Source organism: Henckelia pumila, chromosome 3 (genome assembly GCF_033568475.1).
Source record: "Henckelia pumila isolate YLH828 chromosome 3, ASM3356847v2, whole genome shotgun sequence".
NCBI classification, from domain to species: Eukaryota; Viridiplantae; Streptophyta; class Magnoliopsida; order Lamiales; family Gesneriaceae; genus Henckelia; species Henckelia pumila.
The window spans coordinates 84,214,496-84,235,899 of NC_133122.1; the positions used below are offsets into that span (position 1 = coordinate 84,214,496).

The 21,404-nt window shown below is 35.6% G+C and overlaps 1 long non-coding RNA gene and 1 pseudogene across 1 annotated transcript; one reads left to right on the forward strand and one right to left on the reverse strand.

The window, feature by feature from the left end:
* Positions 1–2,215: 2,215 nt before the first annotated feature.
* On the reverse strand, positions 2,216–5,137 carry LOC140889129 (disease resistance protein At4g27190-like; annotated as a pseudogene).
* Positions 5,138–6,257: 1,120 nt separating this feature from the next.
* Positions 6,258–8,654, forward strand: LOC140893246 (uncharacterized). Its single transcript, XR_012153068.1, has 2 exons — positions 6,258–7,900; positions 8,233–8,654. It is a non-coding gene; the product is annotated as an uncharacterized lncRNA (long non-coding RNA).
* The last annotated feature ends 12,750 nt before the right edge of the window (positions 8,655–21,404 follow it).

A 21,404-nucleotide genomic window follows, 5' to 3' on the forward strand; every position in this document is an offset into this window, starting at 1 on the left:
ATAAGATCAGTGTCATAGACAATCTTTTATATAATAACATGAAATTATATATTAATGCAGTTAATATATATACATAATAAATATATATCATATCACGTTATTGTAAGGTTAGTGTCACAGACAGCCTTTTATATAATAACATGAAATTATATATTAATACAGTTAGTATATATACATAATAAATATATATCATATAACGTTATTATAAGGTCAGTGTCATAGACAGCCTTTTATATAATAACATGAAATTATATATTAATATAGTTAGTATATATATATATATATAATATATCATATCACATTATTATAAGGTCGGTGTCATAGACAACCTTTTATATAATAACATGAAATTATATATTAATATATATATAAAAAAATATATAAACAATAAAATAAATATACTTACTTGTTGAATATTTTTGTCTTCTCTTTGTGTTTTGGAGCGTCGGAAATTATAGAAAACCTTCAAGCGATCGTGCTGATAACGTGTTGTAAAAAAGTAAAAATTTATGATAAAAAGTAAAAACTCCAAAACTCAAAATATATCAAACTCTACACTTTATAATATTTTTCTCTCAACTCAATTGTGTTTTTCTACACAAATGAAGAGACCTATTTATAGATCTCATTTGAAGATTAGTCCAAATATTAATACATCATCATCTACATCATCACACACTAATTTTCCATATTTTACAACTCAATATTCAACATTCAACTTTAAATAATATTAATAATAATAATAACATATTTTCAACAATATATATATTTTAAAATAATATTTACATATTTTAATAAAATAGGTAAAAGGTTGTTGTTGAATAGATTTGAACTTGAGTCTCCAACCAAATTTGAAACAGGTCTACCCAGTAGGCCACACGAAATAATCATTCGGCCAAGGGATCAAATATTTATATAATATATACTTCAAAAATTAATATATATGTATATATGTACTTAAAAAAAATCAAAATTTTTGGGAGGGCCGTGGCCTTCTTTCGCCCTATGGTGGGTCCGCCCCTAAATTATAGTTGATTGTCATAATTATGTATTGTCTTTTGAATTTCTCTAAAATCTTCCGAGATCTTAGATGAATCCGGAATAATTTCTAAGAATTTATGACTTTGAATCATAATTTACCTTAGTATTCTGACTAAGTTCCCACTCTTCGTGGTATCTTACCATAGTCAGATGTTCTTGTTTAAAATATTCCAAAATTTTGGAATAAATCATGAAAGTAAAAAATATCGAACATATGTTCGGTCCATTATTTGAGAGAAATCTCCTCTTCTGCCAAGCAAGTTACAGTCGTATGTCTGAATAAAAATTCTTAGGTTTTGATACCATTTTCATGCATTTTTTTCTTACTATATGTAAATTTTTATATATCAAGGATATTTAGGGGATTTTTGAAATTTTTTTGGGCATGATGGTTTGAATTGGTTGAAAATCTTGAAATATTTAGGACTAAATTGGAAATATTAGAACATTTCATTTGGTACTAAATTGGAAAATATCCAAATATTTGAGATTGAGCCTGATTTTTTCCCGATAGGGATGTAAATGAGACGAACAGTTCGCGAACTGTTCGGGTCTCGGCTCGTTAAAAGCTCGTTCGGGCTCGTTTAATGAGGCTCGTTAAGGCAAACGAACCAAGCTCGAGTTTTACAATATTCGGCTCGTTAGCTCGTTAACATGCTCGTTAACAAGCTCGTAAGTCATCTCTTAGACGAAAAATAATAGTATTGATATTTAATTTATAAATTTACACTTTACTTATAAAAAATATTGAAAAATCTATAAAAATTAATTTATTAGAATAAAATTACAAATTTTAATAATAATATTATATTTTTTCAAATATATAACTTAGTTTTTAATTAATTTAATGAATATTTAAATTTATAGTTTAAATATATTAAGCTCGTTTAGGATCGATAAAAGCTTGAATAAGCTCGTGAGCCATAAATATATTCGTTAAATAAGCTCGGGCTCGGCTCGTTTATAAATGAACCGAGCTTGAACATTCAAAAGCTCGGCTCGGCTCGGCTCGGCTCGGCTCGGCTCGGCTCGGCTCGTTTACATCCCTATTTCCCGACAATGTGATGTAAAAAAAAAAAAACTCAAAACTCAACTGACACCAACTTGACATAAAGTTGACACTTATTTAGGTTGATGATCATACCAAACAAAAACCAACAGAGATTGTTTTTTTCTAGCAATATTGAACAAGTTCTTGAAGAGCATCCTTGTGAACGTGGCTCCCCCATTCCAATGCATCCCACCAATCTATGTCTTCCTGGCATATGTTGATGACTTGAAGATTCGGCAGAAAGGGCAGTTCTCCATCTTCAATGTGTAAACCAAAAGAAAGCGCATTCAGCTGGCGACAGTTCACTATTGCAATTTTCTCTAGGGCGTTGCAATCTATTTTGACCTTGTAGACGCTCTTCAGTCTTGGCAACTTAACTAGACTCAACTCTTTTAAATTGGGCAGAGAAACATTATTGGCTTCGCTGATCATCTTATCACTTACTTCTAGTATCTCTTCAAGTTCCTCGCACCCATCAATGCGGATGCTTTTGAGGCTTTTAAGGTTTATTACCGACAACCCCAACTTCTTGATCTTGTTACAATTTTCAATGGACAAAATTTCAAGAAGGGAAAATGCAGCTTGTTGAAGTTGTGGTAAAATATCAGCTCCAGTTTCGCAATTGAGTATACTCTTCAAACGGGACAACCCAGCTATGTGGATTTCTACAAAAGTTGAAACCAAGCTGCAGCAAGAATCAATGATGTGCTCTATTTCTTTATGGTTAGAGATTCTGCAAGCCTTCTTGAATCTTGGACCATTCAACTGTGGCAAGTTGGCCAAGAAACATCTAATTGGTGTGATACTGTCAACAACCTCTATTAAACCTTCATTTTCGAGTCTCAGCATAGTACTTACCCCATCGTTTTGTGTCATGTTGAGGAACACCAGTTTACAATCAATATTTTCTCTAATAGCAGAGAAAGATGTTCTATCAGCTGTAAACTCACCAACATAAACATGATAGTACACATGACTTTGTCGAGACTTGATAAACCGGTTGAAATGACAACAATTTTTCAATCTCCCACCAAATTGTTCCAATCGTTCCAGTTTTTCAATTTCTTCTATAGGTGCTTCCATGTGAAGAGGAAGAATGATCTGTTGAAGAGATGGGAAATTGAGTAACCAATCACTTGGAAGTGTCTCCAAGTTATCTATCCCGCCCAAACGAAGACATTCAAGATTGGCCGTATTTTCTATACCTTGAGGTACTTGAATGATTTTAGTATGCGACAGGTCCACCTCCCTCAGTGTCTTGATATTTGTCAAGTCAGGAACAGATTGAAGGCGGTCACAATTTCCAAGAAGCAGCATTCGAAGGGCTACCAAGTTAGAAAAAGAAGTTGGAAAGTTAGTGATTTTAGTTGATGTTAGATCAAGAATGCTTAGGCCTAGCATTTGACTGAAAAAGGAATCCGGAATGGACTCGAGGGGATTGTGACTCAAAATCAAGGTTGAAAATCTCGGACAAACAGGAGATGTTTGAACTTGGATTTTCTTGATCTTGTTGTCCATCAATGACAACTTCTCAACATCCCTTGTCAACAATCTTTCAATTGGAATATTCATCAAAGAAAGTCCAGATGATACAACAAACTTTGGTTTCACTCTCGCAATCTTTAATGCCATGTCTCTCATCAGCCCGTGCATTTTCACTCCATATTTTCCACCAACACTTTCTAGCAGACAAAGATTTACTAATTTATTCAGTATGGCATGACCTTGGTCAAATTGTGCTCTCCTTGACTCCGTGTGCTCCATCAACTCCTCTGAAATGAACTTGGTAATTAGTTCATCTCAAGGAATCTCGTGATCTTCCGGATATATGGAGCAATACAAGAAACAAAGTTGCAACTTTGTGTATCCTTCACATTTTGCTCGCCTTGGGTAATTTGGATCGAGTCTATTAAAGCTATACTGCAGTACTCCAAATACCTGTTCCATGTCACCTAATTGTGGAATACGTGATTCTTTTAGTTCCGCAAGTGCATTGCCCCAATCATGGATGTCGGTTACCTCCCTCATCATTCTAGCCATTGTGACAATCCCTAAAGGAAAACCATCGCACTCTTTGGCCACTAACTTGGCCGTTTCTTGCACTTGTGGGAAAGTTTGATGTTTAATCCAAGTGTTGATTCGAACAAGTTCCAAGCATCATTTTCGTTGAGTGTCCTTACTTCAATTTTTTTTTCACAACCAATTCTATTACACACTTCCCGCGAACGACTTGTTATAACCAATCTACATTTCTTTGTGCGAGGTCGAATCCCGAGCATTTCCAAATGAACATCTTTCCATACATCATCAAATATGAATACATTATCATTACCCTGGGACACTGCTCGGTGAAGTGTCGCAGCTCTTTTATTTTCATCACTCTCGTTCATAAGATCGACACGCAGGGCTTTGGCTATTTCATCTTGCAACTTCCTTATGCTGACTGGTCCAGAGAATGTAACCCAATAAACACAGGCTTCACTCTTCTCTAGCAACATGTTATGGATGTGCTTAGCCAAAGTCATCTTCCCCACTCCACCCATCCCGTAGATCCCTATGCTCGTGCCCTTTTTATCAACCACCAAATTATTGATCACCGTTGTCAAATTTTTGACAAATTCTTTTCCAAACATATGGGTGGTCAACAATGGCTCTCCTCTAGTTCCAGAATCATTAAGCACCAGCTCCCCAAAATCTTTTTTTTTGCTCGATAAGCCGCTGCACTCTTATATTCATGTATTCCACTCGATTCCCACTGAAAAACTTCCTCACAAATCCTCCATCGAGCACCTGGGCTGTCAGTTGTTGAACTTCACTTTCAACTTTCATTACCTCTCCCAACCAATGGTCAACTTATCTTTTTCTTTTCTTTGTCGGCGGCGCCTCTGCTTTCCATAATTCTTTCTTTACGTCATCGGCTATACCACTCAAAACTAACAAATTTCTTTGCAGTGATTTCATATCGCGGCTCTTCACAGCGTCTAGTGCAGAGTCAACCAATTTCTCTTCTAAATGATAGAATAAGTGTTCAACCAGCTTTGTCATTGTACCGATTGGTGAAACATTAATAGTATGTAATATGGATGCCATGAAAACAAACAGAAAAGGAAAAACGAGCCCTCAACAACAAATATGGTTTTCTTCTTTTAATTTGATATGGAAATCTCGGTTTGACTTCTCTTGTTATCAGTTCCTCTCTGTTTTGATCATGTGATTGTACTAGTAATAGTAACAATAATTTACATAATTTATTCCACACTTTTTTTTTGAGCAAATTTATTTCACACTTCAAAATTTATTTTCTTTTTTATTTTTATCTTTATCGCAAATGTGGGGTTTTGTTCTCAAAAGTCTCTCCGCCGATGAGGAAATTAGGGATGACAATTTTTTCGTTACGAATTCAAAAAATTTTAAAAATTCCCGTAACATATTGTCGTGGGTATGAGGTTGTTATCCCCATCCCCGAACGCTTCGATAATAATAATATAGTATACAAATATTTTAATTATCAAATTTTATTAAATTTAAAAAAATTCTAAAAAATTAAATTTAAAAGTATTATTATTATTTGGTTTATATATATTTTTATGCATTATATATAATACATCCGTTTATGATAACGGAATGTTTTATAACATAAAAATATTATTTGAATTTCATTCATGTTATGTACACATGTAAACTATTTATATTAATCTATGTATATTTTTTTATTTATTTTGATAAATTTAAAAACAATATATAATCTTAATAAATTTTTGAGACATAGTATTTTTTTAAAATAACAATTTTGATTGATAGAAATATTTGTAATTTAAAATATTTTTATTAATTTTAAAAGTTAATGTTATAATAAAAAATTTGACCCAAAATATTTTAGGTATTTTATCATAAAATTGAATAATAATTTTTATATTCTTATATAATAAAATTTATTTATTATATATATATATATATATATATATATGATTCGCATTGAAATATACACTTGATAAATTAAACCAAATTAATCTAGTTGGAAAGAGTGAAACTCAATCAGTTGACCAAAAGAACAAGTGAAGAAGACAAGAACTGAATGAATCAACTTGCCAGGGCGTTTAATTCTGGATAATGTTATTGTGTGTTTGAATGTATGAATTGGATTAGGAATAATCGTAAGGCAAAATTGGGTCATGTAGCCTTAAAGCTCGATATGAGTAAAGCTTTCGATCGAGTTGAATGGAGTTATTTACAAAAGCTATTACTCAAGATGGACTTTGCTCCTAGCTGGGTAGAATTGCTTATGAGATGACACAAAAGTCTCATATTCCTATAAGATTAACCAATCCATTTTCGGAGTTGTTCACCCACAAATAGGTCTTAGACAAGGTGACCCTATTTCACCTTATCTCTTTATTCTCTGTGCACAAGGTCTATCATCTCTTTTTGTGAATTCAGTAGAGAGGAAGTTTTTTAAAGGAGTGAAAGTTGCTTCTAACATTCCTATGATCTCCCATTTATTTCTTGCGAACGACAGTTTGGTTTTATTTCGAGCCAAACAAGAGGATTGTTTGCAAGTCAGGGACTGCTTAGAAAGCTATGAAAAAGCCTCAGGACAGATGGTTAATTATGATAAATCCTGTCTTACCTTCAGCCCGAGCACTTCAACTCAATCTATTGAGATGATTAAAGGAATGCTATCTATGACAGTGGTTAAAGGTCATGACCTATACTTGGGATTGCCTACATTTTCTATGAGAAATAAACGCCTTCAATTTGCATATCTAAAGGAACGCATCTGTCAAAAAAGTAAGAACTGACGTTCAAAATTCTATTCCATGGGAGGGCGTGAAGTTTTAATTAAGTCGGTGTTGCAAGACATTCCGTCATACGCCATGTCTTGTTTCAAACTTCCAATATCTATTTGTAAGGGCATTGAGCAAGAATTTTCCAATTTCTGGTGGAATCACAACAATGGCCAAAAAGGTATGCATTGGACTGCTTGGAAGGATTAATGTCAGCCTAAATTCCATGGAGGGATGGGCTTTTGGAACATGATTGCATTCAATAAAGCTCTATTGGCAAAACAAGTATGGCGTGTCATTAGAGATCCAAGTTCTTTAATGGCAAATTTACTTAAAGCAAGATACTTTAAGTATACTGATATTATGGATGCTAAACTGGGTTCTAATCCATCGTTTGTTTGGTGATCACTGCTATGGGGTCGTGAGCTCATTCGTAAAGAACTTTATTGGAGAGTTGGCAATGGTAATCTAATTGATATTAAATCGGCTCCTTGGATACCAAGTCTTCCTTCCTTTAAGTTCACTCCGATAGTCCAGATAGATTGGGGAAGATATCAAGGTTTCCAACCTTAAATCTTTTTCTACAGTTAGCTGGAAGGAGCATCTTGTGAGACATATTTTTTCCCCTTATGATGCAGAAGAAATTTTACAGATTCCCATTAACTCAAGGGGCTTTATGGACATTCGGTTTGGAAAGGTAGTTCTAATGGAGTTTATTCAGTAAAACTTTGTTATTCCTCAGAAATGAATACCAAGACATCTCCTTCTTTCCAATCATCTCATCCTTTGATGCATTGGTGGAACTTACTTTGGGGCTTACACATTCCTCCCAAAAATCGTATCTTTATGTGGAGGACTTGTCGAAATATCTTGCCAATAACAGAAAATTTGAGATTACATCATGTGCCAAGCACATGTATGTGCATTTTGTGTAAATCGCATGCTGCCACCACTAGCCACAGCCTGTTGTTCTGCTATTCGGTTTGGAACCTTTGGAAAAACTCAAACTTTTGGCATATCTTATGTAAGTTTCAGCTTGCTCCTTTTATTGATTGTATTCTGATTTTGTCAAAAGAAATTTCTAGAGAAGAAATGAAGGTCTTTGTTACTATGTTGTGGGCAGTATGGCATGAGGTTTGAAAACTTATGAATTCTACTTCTAGTCTCATGGTTGATATTAGAATTGATTGGGCTTTTGTTTATCTTGAAGGTTTTCGACATGATACACTTTGATTAGGGATTTGATTTTTCATGGTTCTTTTCTTTCTGATCAAATGTGGCATCCTCCTTTGCCAAATCTTTTAAGGATGGATATTGATTCTAGTTATTGTGAATCTCAAAATCTTTATGGAGCAGGGTTGATTATTCGAAATTCTCATGGAATTTTTGTTTGGGCCAGAAGTTGTGTGATCAACAAGATCAGTTTAGTAAAGGATGCAGAATTGAAGGCAATTTGGATTGGTATAGAATTTTGTCAAAGGTTTGAGTTCTCCAATGTTTGCATATTTTCTGATTCTCTTTAGACGATACAAGCAGTTACAAAACCTGTGGAGGACCGTGGGCCAGACGATTTGATTATTATGGATATCAGATCTTCATTGAATCTCCAGATTTAATCTCACTTCGGCACATCAAACGTTCTGTTAATAGGGCGGCTCATTATCTCGCTAAACAAGCTGTTATATTAGGATCTTCTCAAGAATAAATTAATACTGTAATTTCCATCTTCTTTGATGGATATTTGCATTTCTGAATTTTTCAATTGATTTTATATATTATTCTCGTTGTTCAAAAAAAAAAAACCAGACAGTTACTCAACTGAACTACATAGACAATTGATTTTGACCAGACTGAATCAAACCACTCAACTGAATAGTGATCGCTGATGGACATTGGATGAGCAGTTCAACTATAGTATTCTGACTTTCTAATTAAGTTAATCAACTGTCTAATCATGTTTAATTAGTCAAATCATGGTTAAGGGGTCTTCATTTGGGATTTTAGAGTTAAAAATCGAATTCATAACGATCAGAAGATTGTAGTTCAGAGGTAGAGGGTGCAGTGACCCAACCGGATCACCTACTAACTAGATTCCTAATTAAGCATGAAATAACAATAATCAAATATTCTGCGGAAAATAAACCAAATCACTGACCGACAGAATACAACCGGTAAATAAAATTCAAATACTGAAGAATAATACAACCCAATCGAAATAATCAAATTAACCGCAATCTAGCAGCTAACTCTTGCAATCTAGCATTGGTCACCAACTAATCCTAAGTCCAAGGTGAACCACCTGCAACTATCCATCAAATAAGGTGTCCAAAAAACAAAACACTGGACTTGAGCGAACTATTCTTAGAAAGTAAGAACGAGTGAACATACTGATATGATGCATGAAAAATGAATGACTGGGTATCTATATCTGTGTATACTAATCAATTTTGCTCAGACTGGCGTCTAGGCGTGAGTAGTACCATCGGGGATTCAAACCATTAAATAACTCCCTCACTACTAACCGTACATGGATCTACAATGTCCAAGAACACTAGAGTCCGCTCGACCCGCCCGTTGGCCACTCTGACTCTCAATGTCTATCCATCAAAACAAAAACTGAGCGACCCTACTGTAAGGCTTATCTCGAAGGAGACAAATGCTCAATATAATATGCACATTCAACATAATATATCAAAGCAGTAAACATGTATCATGGCATACAATATGCAACACATAAGTATCCATACTCGCTGGCTATATTAGTCAGTACTTACGTACCTCCACATCTGTCCTAGATGTATAGGAATCTACCTTCCATCACTACAAAACAAGATAATCATGCATCACTAATATTGATCTAAAAGTCTTAAATAAGCTAATAGATGCTACCTAATACTAATAGGGATCTTAGACTATACCTGCGACCGTCTTTAGTCCACTGATGCTGAAGGCCCTTACCCAAGCACAATTCCGCTACAAGTCCTGTAAGCACCCTCGAGTACAAGGCTAAAACCCTAAAAATATATACCGAAGCACACATGAACACCTAAAATATACACTAAATTATGAGTTCTCGTCCACTATTTATAGGAAAGGGTTGGTAGTTCTGATCCTGGTTGGGACGTTCTGAACTCTACATGCTAGCCACATTTCCGAACTATGCTGATCGGAAGCTCCGATCCCTACTTCGGAAGCTCCAATCTCATGCATGCATCTGCGTATCAAAAAATTGGTGACGCGTCACAAGTGTGCATGGCCTAACTCTTCGAAAGTTTTGATTTATGTTTGAAAATTCTGATCTATCTTCCGAACTCCTTCGCTTGGTCTGATCACTTTGGATCTTCCGATCTCCCAATGGTTCACGTTCGGACATTCCAAACTACCCGAGTCAACTTTGACTTTTGGACCATTTTAGACATCCTTGAGTCGATTTCTTGGTCCGAATAATCATATTAAAATCCCTTAATCAAGTTTAACCATTTAAGCTCGTAAAATAAGATACGGGTTACTACATTCTCCCCATCTTAAGAGATTTCGTCCTCAAAATCAAGCCCGAGGAACAGATACTCATCATAATGAATTGTTCTTTATTACATCTGAACATTACAAGATGCTAGTACCAAATTCAAAAGAAGGTACAAGAATCAAAACAACTCATGATGCTCTGAACGTATTCAATCTATTAGCTTCAAAGTGGCTTCCTCGGTGACTTTGCGCTGTTAATGCACCATAATTAAAGGTATGCGCTTCTTTCAAAGTATTTTCTCTTTCCTATCTATGATCATGGGGGGTCTCTCCACGTATGACAAATCTTGCTCCAACTGAATCTCCTTTGGAAACAACCCATAAGATTCATCTACTACGTAATGTCTCAACAAAGATACGTGGAAAACCATCATGAATGCTAGAAAGAAATAAGGCAGCAAAGCCAAACTGTAGGTTACATTCCCTAATTTCTCGAGTATCTCAAACTGTCCTATGAATCTTGGTGACAATTTCCTTTCCGTCCAAACCTCATCACCTTTTGAAAAGGTGAGAATTTAAAAAAACATGTAATTCCAAGCTAAATCTGTAGAGGTATACGCTGAGTATTGACATAACTAGCCTGACGATCTTGAGTAACTTTGACCCTCTGTCTGTTCAATCTTACCTTTTCAGCGATCTATTGGACTAAATTTGGTCTCCCAACCTGACGCTTGCCAACCTCATCTCAAAACAGTGGTGTGCAACAACGACGTTTATACAAGACCTCAAAAGGTGCAATGTCAAAGCTATGATGGTAGTAGTCATCCTGAAGGAATATCTGATTGTAAATCTTGTGGCATTGGAATACTTTCTGAAGCAACGATTTTTGCTTTACTGGCAGCTAATCACTAATCCAAACAGGACTGAAAATCTTCCGATCAAACATTGAATCATCACTATCTATCCATCAACTGTGGATAACTACTGTGATAGGAACTATCACTGATTCTATACCAAAGATCACACTGAATCAAAACTAAATGTACCCAAATAACTGAGTTATGAAATATAACCATCTGTTTTCTGACAAATCTGAGCAATGGAGTTCTTTTTAGCACTCAACAAGGATCGCTTCCTTGTTTACGCAATTGATTCTCATCAATTAAAACATCCGAGTAGTGCTACCTATAACTTTAAAATACATTACAGAAGTCTCTCCTTGCAATGATAAACATTACCTGTTGAGTTTGTCTAATTTCTGGCTTACCAAATCTTGTATATACTAGTAACCAATAGGATTCTTGAAAAGTTCTCTCAGCTCTACTACAATCTGTGATGTTATTGTTTTCAATTCTATTGAATCAGTCACGTCAATGATGTATCGAACAACCACGAGAATCTTGGCAATCAATAACCTTTCCAGACCCTGAAGGCACCATATACCTCAACTTCTAATGTTTTATCAACATCAGTTAATAGTTGTTCCATCTTGCTAGAGTCTACTGGAACAATAGACACTTGATCGACTTAAAAATTGTCGATTGAATTTTCCAAAAGATTGTAGGAAGTCTCTGAAATCTAATTCACGTTTCATCAACTCCTCGAGTAAGTTAGCCCGTCCTGAAACAAAATACTTACCCTAGTTGTCACTAGTCTTTACTACCTATAATCATATTAGATATACTCGGAGTCAAGTCCTTAATGGAAGACACATGGTTTGGTAACATCAAACTGTTCGATCCAAAAGTTCTGACCATGCTGATCAATCCCTATTATTTCTGAAGAAGTCAGGAAATAATGCAATTCAAGGTTGAATCTCAACTACTCTTCTTAGGCAACAAATAATTCTGAAATCTTGACATAAACATTCCTGAATCCCAAATAGCTAAGGAATTCTGAATTTCAATGTCCTATGTGGAGTTGATAATTTCTTTAAAGTAATTTTCCTCTGGTTAAGTTTTCCTAAGCACAACAGGCTTACAGAACTAATACAATTACCTTAGGTTCCACATTTCTTTAATACCAAACTACAAGTCGAAACTTATTAGACTTAATGGTATCATCTTCTGATATCAATCCACTGTGGCTCATGCTTAGCCTGGAAAGATTAATCAAGTTAGGCAACCCCTTTCCGATTCCTGATTACCACTAGAATCTTACACCACATGATCAACATACTCTGATCTTAGTGTTTCAACTTAACAGGAAGTCATCTAATGCTTAGAATACTGGAATCACATAATTCTCATACCGAGTTTCCAGAATAGTTATCTCTGACAGAGTCAGACGATAACGTTACTAAATTTCTTTGATACTATATCTGGTATAAAACTATATCTCTACATGATAATTCGATTATCCCTTAAAACTATAGCCTTCTATGACTGTTGCAAAACCAAAAGACTGAGTTAGCCTTCCCTGTACACCCTCTGAAGAAAGGCTTCGAGAGCAACACTGGCATAGGGTCGTGCTTCTTCTACGTCTAGTCATAAATTCTCATAGTCCACAACACTTGGTATAAACCAATTGTGCCCCTTATGTAACTATACACCCCTGGCACTAACCAACAAGATCACGTCTAAAACAACTGGTTTAGGAAATACTGCCCAGAACTAACAACCGGTCTAGGAAAAATAGTCCAGAACTAACCATTTAGGAACATGTATAAATCTTAACCGAATATACAATACTCCTAGGGTCACTATAGTTGAATACCTGTAGTGACCCAACCTGGATCACCCACTACTAAAATTGATTAAGCATGCAATTAACTTAATAAAGGGGTAAACAAAAATAACTGCAAAATTAAAACAAAATTACAAACCCAGTCGGCGGAATACAAATGACAACTAAAAACCCAAATAAAATACTCTGCTATACAACAAAATCGAAAAACTAAAACAAATCCCTAAAACTAAGGGAAACTCACATAAGCCACTGCTCCAACCTCAGCCCTACCTCAATCAGTCGATGTTGTCTAATCTGAGACCTGCCCCATAGAATAGGTTGTCCAAAAATAAAACAATGGACATGAGAGAATACTCTCAGTACAATAAGCACGAGTATACAGACTTAAATGATGCATACAAAATGATGGGTATTGGGTATATCTGAGTATCTGCTCGGTCTAGGCGCCACCGAGTATGAAGTACCATCTGGGGTCAACTCCACTGGGTACATCCACACACTTTTACTAATCATTGTTGCATCAGTCCCCGTCATCGTGGTGTCTCCTAGTGATAGATAATATAACAATAAATATATGGCTGAGCGACCCTACTACGGAGGGCTTATCAGAAAAGAGAAACAAGCCCAACATGATGTGCACATGCAACATATTGAAAGCAGTAAAAATATATATCATGGAACTCAATATGCAACAAGTAGGCATGTACACTCAGTGACTATATCACTCAGTACATACGTACCTCTCGAAGACAGTCATACAAGCACCACTCTAGGGTCCAAGCCTATAAGTAAATATTTACCATATCACTATTACTGGTCTAAAAGCCTTAACTAAGATAATAAATACTCCTTAATTCTATTAGGATCCAAAATTATAAGTGCGTCTATCGTTAGCCCTTTTTTTTCGAAGCCCCAGCTCCTGGACACAGCTCTGCTACTACCTCAAAAATGATTCACTACCTCCCAGATTTTTCCTAGGTCACTAGAACACGCCCCAAAATACTATGAAAGGAGAGGAAAAAAGGTAGAAATGAGCAAGGGAAAGAGCTTTCGGCCCCTCTAGTTATAGGACATGATCGGACGATTCGATCTCCTTGATTGGATGATCCTATCTCCATAAGGGTGCCAAGAATATAAATTTACGCCATCTGTCCCGCCAGAACTTTGGATGGTCTGATCTCAATTTGAACGATTCGATATTTTGCACGCATCGATTTGAATCCAATTCTAATTGGACACATGTCTGGGGAGTTTGGACGGTTCGATACCTAGTTCAGATCGTCTGATCTCTCCCTTTGCATCTGAACTTGATTCTTGCTTCCAAACTCACGAATATCGGATCATCCGATCCTTAGTTTGGATTATCCAAACTCTCCCAATACTTGGGACCCTTGGGACAATTTCTAACGTTATGAATCTTATTTTCCACTCCTTAAACCCAATAGGAATTTTCTTAATCATGTTTTAGCCATCATAAACATGTTTATATAATTAATTACTCATTTTAGGAATCGAGTTACTACATTTCCCCACCTTAAGAAATTTCATCCTCGAAATTTAGAACTGAGGAAAACAGATAAACATAACAAAATGTTCTTTATTACAAATGAAAATAAAAAGTTCCAAAACCAAATTCAGAAGAAAATACAAGTTTCAAAACAACTCTGGATGCTCTGCACGCTTCCAGCTCTCAAGCTCCCAAGTTGCTTTCTCGGTATCCCTGCACTTTCATTGTACCATAACTAACAGTATGTGATTATTACGAAGTACTTTCTACTTTATGCCGACAATCTTGAGGGTCTCTCCAAGTAAGAAAAATCGTACTCCAACTGAACTTCTGTTGGATGTAACACATGAGACTCATCCATGACATATTTCCATAGTATGGATACATGGAAGAAATTATGGATGCTGGAAAGGTAAGGCGGCAAGGCCAGATGATAAGACACATCTTTGACTTTATCGAGAATCTCAAACGGCCCTATGAATCGCGGAAACAATTTACCTTTAAGTCCAAATCTCATAACCTTCCAGAAAGGTGAAATTTTCAAGAACACATGCTCTCTAGGCTGAAATTTTAGAGGTCTACGCTGTGTATTAGCATAACTAGACTGTCGATCCTGAGCAGTTCTGACTCTCTGTCTGATCAAATCCACTATGTTGGAGATCTGCTGAACTAACTCTGGAACTTAAACTTGACACTCGTAAACCTCATCTCAAAATAATGGTGTACGACAACAACGTCCGTACAAAGCCCCAAAAGGTGTCATGCCAATGCTACGATGGTAGCTGCTATTATAAGTAAACTCAACTAAGGCCAAATGATCTTGCCAAGCTGGCCCAAAATTCATCACATAAGCTTTAAGAATGTCATTAAGATTACAAATTGTCCTTTCAATCTGACCATCAGTCTCCAGATGATAGGCATTACTCAAACTCAATGTAGTTCCTAATGCTCGCTGGAAGCTACCCCAAAATCTAAAGGTAAACCTCGGATCTCTATCAAAGACAACGCTCAACGGAATCCCATGCAAACGAAAAATCTCTTGCACGTACAATTGCGTCATTTGATCAAAAGTGAAGTTCCAATTATACGGAAAGAAATGCACGGACCTAGAAAATCTGTCAAAGACAACCCAGATTGTGTCATTAAACAATTTGATCGTGAATGGTTTCCCAAGGGTAATCTTTCCTTGCCAAGTCTCATAAGACAACTGACTACCAGTACTCTCACCCTTGTCATTAAAGTATACATTTCATTATGATAGTACGGTAAGCCATCTTAAACACCACCTTTCTCCTATAGTGATAACAATTAACTGTGGTGCGTACTCCACCTCAAATCATTGCTTAAGGCACACTAACAGCTTTCGACCTCTGATTCCTGCTGGAATCTAAAAATATTGATCGCATACTCTGAACTTAGAGTTTCCTTGATCAATTCATGAAATAATGGTTAAATCAAGAATTACCATTCCTCAAGACAACTGGAATCACAGAAATCTTACAACAAGATTCACCTTTCCTATTCCAGACAAAGTCAGACGATAACCATAACTATCTACTGGTACGAGCCTTGTGCCATACTGAATCTATTTACCAGAACTATCCCAGTTCAATTCACGATAGATACTGAATCGCGTACTTAGTTCTGAACTTACTCTTAGTCAAATAATCCCTTGTCTTAGACAATCATGTCAAAAGACAACCTTATCCTGAATCTCTGAACAAATCTGATAATAAGTATACTAAATCCCTCGGTACTAACCCAGTACCAAAACTAAATCAAATGAATTCAACTATCACTAAAATCCTTTTGGTAGTCATACCCCTTGGTGCGAATGCGTAAAAAATCGAGACTGAGGTTGCCTTTTGTACAAGACCATCTAGAAAAATCTTCCTAGAAATACCGGCATAGTTCGCACTTCCTCACCCGTCTCATTCAAACCAACACATTCCACATCACCTGGTACAAACCACTACCGTGTCCCTGATGAAATCGATGATCCATGGCATCAACCTAAAAGTTACATACTTACATCACCATTCTAGGAAAACACCTAGAACTAATCACATGGTAATTATTCACAATCGGTTTACTCAAACAATCTATGAGTCTCAATAGTTGAACACTAATCAACTAATAACAAGTAGATCACCCGAATGATCTAACACTGATAATAAACATTAAACCATTGAACCAGGTTTAACAAAATTCTTATTACAAATCCTTAATTACAACCACTAAAATGTTCCCAAAAGTCTTGAATCAATAATACAATGATCCAAAATTCTTACAACAGAAGAACTTTTTACAAAAAATCTTGATACAAAACTTACAATCTATGATATCTCATACAACTAGCTGTCGTATTTATCCTGGTATCTACTGATCTGAACGTATAGTTTCTCGTCTGCCTCCTCCAAGCTTCAATACAATCATGCTAATAGAACTTCCTCTGCACGAGATCTTACAAATCTATCTAGATCTTTCCAATATTGCTAGGTTCATTATCTGGTAGATAAGGCAAGATCCTTATGACAATCTCTCCAACTACTGTGGAGAGCCTTCGGAGGTAACTTCCTTGGTCAAAGCCTGATGGTCAACAAATAACCATTCGTTCCAACCAATCTTCTAAAGTACCTGGAGTTCAGTACTCGATCATCTCTTCCAGCCCGATCTTGCTGGAATCCACATAAGGAGAATCTTTAACGATCATCTTGATGACGACAATCTTGAGAAAACCTAGTTTCCTCGTCATCCCCCACATTTAATGATTCAATCGTCATTCTAATGGGACAACCCAAAAATTCAAACACTATAGCCCAAAGAATCTTATTTCATGCTCTGATACCATAAATATATTGATCCGTCCCGGAATCACTAAGTTACAAATGCTTAAGCATGTAATTAAACTTAAATACCAAAATCAGAGAACAACTACGAAAACTTAAATAAATTACTAACCCGGCAGAATACAACCGATAAATAAATAAAACCAATAATATACAACCGAATCAAAATATCATACCAAAGGGTCAGCCTAACTAATACTGTTGGCACCGACTGAGTTCCCAACTCTCTGGCTGCCAACTACCCTCTGGTCCCCTAACCTAGGAAACCTGCAACTGCCCCGTCAAACGGGGTGTCCAATAAAATACATGGACGTGAGAATAAAATGCTCAGTACAAAAGTACGAATATACATATAATATGAATGCAGATGCAACATGACGGGTACCGAAAAACTATCAACTGCAAAAGAAATCCTGCTTAGTCTAGAGGCGTCATGGTATGTAGCACGCTGGGCCATCGCATCAGGAGGTCGCTCCCATATCATAAAACTATGGATATATCCGAACCCAAATCCATGGCATCCATCCACTAAAATCATGGGACTGATCAACCCCTACTACTAGCTATGCAGAATAAATGCATAAAGCTCAACGTGCTCATGCATGCAACATAATATCAATGCACATTAAAAAATACCACAGAAAACATGCACACATAATACATGTATATTTCATTTGGTATATCGGATAATATTTTGTACCTTAATCTCAGCAATTCAAGAATCTATCAAGTCCTGCTCTCTAGTCCAAGCCTATAATCACATAGTCACTATTATACTATAATTATCTAAAAGTCTTAAATAGACTAATAGCTACACACTTGAGCTAATTTGAGTCTAGTGTTATACCTGCGTCCGTCGTCAGTCCACTGATGGAGACTTCCTCAAAACTTAGGCATAGCTCTGTTATTATCCCCGCAGCGCTCCGTCGCTCCTGACCCTCCATTAGGACGCCTAGAAAGCCTTAAAATCGAGCTAGAGAGAGAGAGAGAGAGAGAGAGAGAGAGAGAGAGAGAGGAAGGTTATTGGCGCATTTGAAAATGGGGTTCTCGGCCCTGTTTATAGACGGAGTTCGGATCGTCCGATCTCCTACGATCAACCCTCTCTGAACATGTGTCCTCTTATCTTGACACCTGGATAACAACAAAGTTCAGATGGTCCGATCCCTAGTTTGGATCATTCGAACTCCTAAGATTCCGAACTCAAACGGGTCTTCCAAAGACTTCAGATCATCCGATCATCTGATGTTGTCCAATAAAAATCTTGATTTTATCTTATCTTATCTGGATGAGATCGGATAATCCGATCCTAACTTCGGATCGTTCGATCTCCCCAGACCCTCCGATCTACATCCTAGCTTCCGATCACTTCGGATGGTCCGATTTCCATAGATTAGCATGGTTCGGATTGTCCAAACCCTTGAGCACTTGGGACTCTCCTGGACCATTTTTGAACGTCTTGAATCCGAATTTTCTTTCCTTTAAATAATTTGAGGCTTCCTTAACCATGTTTTACTCATTTAAAAATGATTAGACAATTAATTATTTATTTCAAAAATCGGGATACTACATCTTCGAATAGGTAGAAGCATCAAGTTTCGAGGACGAAACTTCTCATAAAGAGGGAGAGATATGAGAACGTGGAAATTAGTTGCCAAAATTTAGTCGAGCTCAAATTCAATTGAGATATGTTTAGCAGATCATCCAGCCGTGCTATAGCTACTGCTCCATATTTGTAACTCGGGCATTAACTCAAAATCATGGAAATTAAGGGCAATAAATGGGGATCCTAGCAGTCATAATTTTTCCTATAAATAGCACTTAGATTTCTGATGCAAGGTTAAACGAAATTCTGACAAAAAACACATAAAAATAAAGTGAAACCAGATAGTTGAGTAGCCAATTGAGCATTCAGATGGGAGAGCGTCAGTTGAGCAAGTGCAGAGTAAATTCCAGTGCAACCAAAATTTGTTTAGCATTTATCGGTAAGTGAGCTTCTATTTTAAAATCTGATATTACATTTTTAAACTTGTTCCAACATGAATGTTCTGTTTTCAATGCTTGAATTTCCAAAATCTGAAATTTTGATGCACTGATACTTGTGAACTAGTGATAGGAATATATATTCAAAATTCTCGGTTATATTTCTGCTCTGTTCTGGCCTCACTCTTTAGAGAATAAACATATAAGGACTGATATCAAATTAACCACGAAACTCATAAGTGAATTGGTTAAATAAACGATTATGTTATTTCATATGATTACATGAATTTCTGTTCTAATATGTATTTGTATATGAGACTATGTTAAAAATGATTCAAAAGCTAAGATGATTAATTCACTAATTTACTGAGTGACGGCCATATCACTCATCCACCCACCTAAAACCATCTCGGATAAGAATGAAGAGAAGATTGAAGAAGAGAAGCAAATCCAATTTTGGGGCTGGTGAAGACTAATCCTGATGTCTGATTTTAATTTCTGTCTTAGTTTCATTTGAGTAGCCGTTGCGTTAAACTTTTCAGTTCAGTTTGTTATCAGTTCAAGCATTTTAAGTATATAATAAATTTAGTTTATGGAAAGACAATGTAAATTTCATATTTATGAATGAATAGACTAATTTTCGAATTTTTGAAATATGAGGCTTGTTGTTTTCGAATTAATGTTTGAAAAAACTCTGGTGTCAATCAAATCTGGTTTCAGGACGTAACATTACTTGTGTTTCATAAAAATATTATGATAATTGAGTTAATTTAGAGAATTTATTTGATAATCGTATGACATTTTATATGTTTCATTTAAGTAAATTGTGGTTGGATATTGGTGAAATTTATTATCCATTAATTTATTTCTTAGTATGTATGTGAGATGGTCTAAAGACTTTATATACATAAAATGAGTCGACTCATTCTATACATAGAATGAGAATAAATACTTTTGATATAGAAAATAATAATTTTTATATACCGAGTCGGGTCAGAGAGTTATCTTATGAAATGAATCTGTGAGACAGACTTATCTTGGGTTTATTTTGTTTTTTTACCCATATAATTAATACTTGGATGAAAATCTATCGTTTCTGATTTGTTAGACTTGTCATTATTTCAAAATCACACAAGAAATAGATCGAAAAGTGAGTCATATGGATACTTCGTTTGTCATTATGTGTGCTTCCTCTGAGTAATTGTGGTTTGGACATTGGTAAAAATCAATTATTATGTTAAGTCATTTTTTAATGTCTTACGTGAAACGATCTCACGAATTTTTGTCTGTGAGACATGCCGATCTATTCCATACATGCAATGAAAATCGATATTTTTAACATAAAGTAATACTTTTGATGGCTCGGATCGGGTCGGAGACCTATGTCATGAAATGAACATGTGAGACAGTCTCACATGAGTTATTATATTTATGCTTGTTGTTTTCCATATGACTGCATATATTTCTGATTTTTGAGTGAGTCATTATTATATAGGTCAAAATCACAAAATAAATAGATTGAAAAGTGATGAGGTCTTAGCCCAATGACTAGGATTGAGGACTTGAGACTCATTGGTATCAAGTTTGATTCTCGCTGATTGTGGGTAGTTTTTCTAATTTATTCAGGTACAATTAGAAGCTTTCTTTGTAATTCTTCTGCTTGAGATAAGCACGTCTCAAATCCACGCTCAAGTCTCGTCTGATGCGGGCAGTTACTTTATATGATTGTAATTTGGATCAAAATTGTATATGTTCTCCAAAAAAAATAGATTGAAAAGTGAGTGAAATATAATTTTGTGTTGATCTACTTAGATTGATAAATACTCTAAAATATGATGTTGTTCGGGTTTTGAGGTCGGATGGTGTTTGTCCGGGTCCTATTTGTGTTGATCTACTTAGATAGATTTCTGACTCATGAAAAATATTATTTTTTACGTTAAATTTAAAAAGATTTATTACATTAAGTTAAAAATTTTACAACTTACCCAACCAAAAAAAATAGAAAATAAAAAAAACTTATAATATGGAAGCTACTATAA